The sequence below is a fragment of the Candoia aspera genome, chromosome 5 (genome assembly GCF_035149785.1).
Source record: "Candoia aspera isolate rCanAsp1 chromosome 5, rCanAsp1.hap2, whole genome shotgun sequence".
Classification (NCBI taxonomy): Eukaryota; Metazoa; Chordata; class Lepidosauria; order Squamata; family Boidae; genus Candoia; species Candoia aspera.
In genome coordinates this window covers 48,036,948-48,040,943 of record NC_086157.1, presented here as the reverse complement: position 1 = coordinate 48,040,943, position 3,996 = coordinate 48,036,948, and positions in this window count along the sequence as shown.

Genomic DNA, 3,996 nt, shown 5'->3' with positions numbered 1-3,996 from the left:
CCCAGAGTGACAGCCGAGTGGCTCTCGCTTGCCCCCAAGCGGATCCCAGGGCGACCGTCGCCCTACCCGGCGTTGCTGCTTTTCGACGCGAGGGGGCGAGTAGTGCGAACGCTCGACTGTCCTTTTCCCTGCGCTTAAATTTGCACACGAGCCTAGGAGAAAGCGCCGCTTCCCCCGGCATCTCCGAATCGGGTCACGTCATTCCTACCTCGTACTACAACGACCAGCTGTACATTAATAGAAATTGCTTGCGCTTTAACATCTTAGTAAGAATTGAAGTTTCAGATAAAAACATTTAATTTGTAAATCATATACATTATAGGAAAGTTATCAGGAATACAATTTTTAAAAATCCTATTTTGGATTCTACAGAACTGTTGAAGGAACTGTATGATATTGAAGTTAAAACTAAGGAATAAGCAGAAATTTTGTTTCACACATCAGACTACTGATCCATAACTTGGTAATTTAAATTAAAAACTACCAAGGAAAAGGAAATTATATGTAGGATAGATTTTAATCATTACTAACAGAACTGCCAATTACGTATTTGAAGCATCCTAATTATTAACATGATAAATTTTAGAAAAATCATATAAAGTCAGCAGGATTTTTCTGACAACCATGATTCTCCCTTTACAGGTTTATGTAACATTTAACATGACTCTAATAATAATGGCCAAGTTTATTATAATGGGTAAATTAATAAATGTACCCGCTACTTACTGTTTTTAAAAATCCTGGTGGGAACTTGAAATACCGTATTTTGGGTGGCCTTATGCCTCCTAAGTACAATATTAATTGTAAAAAAAAATGTGACTCCTTTAAATTTCTGGACCAAAATTTCTCCAAAATTTTGGTCCAGAAATGGCCCTAATTATCTTGCATATTTTTATTGTATTGCAATAAAATACTGATAGAAGTAATTGCCTTTGCAATCTTAAAGTACTTTATCTCCTCATCCAAACCAAATCTAATCATGTTTTCCAGTGAAAAGATGATGGAAGGCTGGCTATCCTTTACTGCATCCTGCATTTGCGCAGCAGCAGTAGGAAAAAGCTGCTGTGTGTGTATAAAACTCACATTAACTATTTGCTGTAAAAATGGTGCATTTCTTTTGTCAGTACGAAGTTTCCCATCTGCATACTAACCACCAAGCAAGAAGACCGCAAGGTGGTACTACAGCCTAAGGGAAAATGTTTCCCACCCCTCTCTTTAGATATTCCTTGTCCTGTGAAAGCATAGCCAATAACAACAGCAATGGTTCCTATGTATAGGTTGCCTGATTACTTGGGAAAAGTGGAATTACAACATTATTAATAACATCACATGAACATAATTTTCTTGAATGAAAGGGATGTGAGCCACCAACCATCTGGTGGTTTAGTTGTAGCATTATTAAATGTTTTTGTTGCTTTTTAAAGAAAGGAGGATAGGAGAAGGCGGGAGGAGTTAAATAGTAAAATAACTATGTGTTTCTTTCCCATAAATGCACTCTCTCCAAATAGGATTATAGTTTATCACATCAAGGACTGCCAGTTGAAATATCTGTTCTAGCTAGTGAAAGCACCATCTCAAACAGATTCAATGTTCATTTTGCTATTTATTTTAATAATTTGTATGGTATTTTCTAATAAAAATACTACCAGTATGGATTGCAGTCAAAACAGTACAACCCCATGCAGGAAGAGCAATAAAACAATGCCAGAAAGAGCAGCTTTTAAAAATATGAGCAATTCAACTCTGGATAGCTGCCAACTCTGGAGGATTTTTTATCACTTGCTGCTCATCTCAGATCAGACACTGGCAGCTACGAATTTTAGGTATAGGCAATATCAAGCTTTGCAGCAATTCCATTTGCAGACCTGAAGTCACAAAATCTGTAAAAGATAAGGACTAGCAGACTTGAGCACAATCTAACCATGAACCAATGTAATATACAGTATATCCCCATAATCTGATCCCTGAAGGCATCTGCATTGAGAGCATGTACACATCTTATCCCATGTATACAACGATGAACCTCCCTAGACTTTAAGACAGAAGAGGCTGTTCTTTAAACAACCCCCCTATTTATGGAGGAAGGGGGCTTCTCTGGCATTGCTTTCAAGATGTAGAATGCACTGATTTTAAAGCTGAGTTTCATTTCCTCTTTCTTAGAAAACATGCAGTTTTCCCTGTAGCCTTTTGACTTTAAGTTCTGTTTGATCATTTTTTTTCCTATTTATTATGAGCTGCATTGGACGCACATTTGCAATTTAATAAAGCCAGGCTAGAAACACGGACACTGTGAGTTCTAGTCCTGCCTTAGGCACAAAGCCAGCTGGGTGACCTTGAGCCAGTTGTTCTCTCTCAACCCTTGGAAGAAGCAATGGCAAGCCACTTCCAAATCTTGTGAAGAAAACTGCAGGGACTAATTCAGGCAGTCACCAGCAATCAAAAAATAACTTGAAGGCACACACATACACACAAAAAAGTCAGGGTAAAAGATAGAATATAAATCTTCAAAATACAATCATCATCCTCAACATCATCACCAAAGTCAAGTTACATAGACAAGATAATGATCATATAACCCATATAATCCACCTTACTGCTTCTGGACAGCTTGCTCAACATCATGGATGTCAATATGTACATGTACCTGAAAAATGAAGCTAGTATATAGTTATAATAAATCAGTATAATCAGGTTTGACCTAAAGCAGAAGGAGTCATAAACAGTATGGTGGCAAAACAATTCCTTTATTTCCACAATGAATTAGTAAGTAAAAGTAAGAGGAGGGACTCTGGGCAGTTTTTATTGTAAATCACCCAGCGTCCTTCCTTGGGGGGAGATGGGAGGTGATAAATTTGATAAATAAAATAAATAAAAACTATTCATGTTTTCTGTTGTTATCCCTTTTGTTCTTATTCACTTTAGTTATGCAAAGCATTTAAACATAGGAAAAGCTTGTGCTAGTATAAAAGATAAATAAGATATCAACAACATTTGCCTTGAAAACTGAATAATTCTAGATACTGGGCATGTATGAAATAGAATTCCAGAGTTGGGAGGGGCCAGTGGCATAAATGTGAAGGGGAGGCAATCACCTTGGGGTCTGAAGAAACAAGGGCTGCTGTGCTCTACTTGCTGTCCATTCTTTATCTTACCCAGCCAACAAACCTGATCCCATAGGAAAGGGCTACCATATCTTGTCTGTAAAAACCCTGATGACCACTAGATGGCATGAAAAAGTAGCAATTTTCTATATCTTGCTGCGACTGTGTCTGATAGTTGTATGGAAAAGGAGCCATAGCAGAAGAGTGGTACACAAGGAAGGGGCAAGTAAATGAGGAAAGGGCCACTGCAGCTAATACCAACTCTTCCTCCTCTCCACTGCTACTCTGGAGTCAGCCAGGGCCTCAGTCAGCAGCATCCTGCATGGGACATGGAGCTCTTAGAGACCCTGGTGGCATCCCTGGCAATCGCTGTTGGCTGCTCTCTTCCTCTGGTCTCCTTTCTCTTCCTTCCTCCTTGAGAAGAAACGAGGGGGGAGACATAAGGCATACTGTATCTGGGTGACAAATACTGTTCTGTCCCTAGGTAGCTGCAGAGATAAGAAAACTCTAAAACTGGGTTGCTGTTGAGTAGTCACCTGGATTTTTTCAGGTACAGTGTTTCTCCTCTTCCATTTCTCCTGCCCAAACTTAACTGTTGCAGTGGGGGAAGGGGAGGGTATAGCACCTGAGCCCTCTCACCATTGACAGGGTTGTGAGGCCCAGAAAGTGCTGCTTAACCCCATGGGAAGCTATAGAAGATCTATTCTTCTAAAAAGTTGGGCCATTGAGCCCAGCTGTCTGTGCCAACCAGAAAGGCCAATTAAAGTAACTCCAAAAGAATAACCCTGCCCTTGTTTCAGTGTAATGTAAAGATCCTGTCCATCAGGGTGGGCCAGATGAGGGAACGTAGAAGCAATTTGCCATAATGTCTAGGTGTTATAGAGAACCGAGAAAC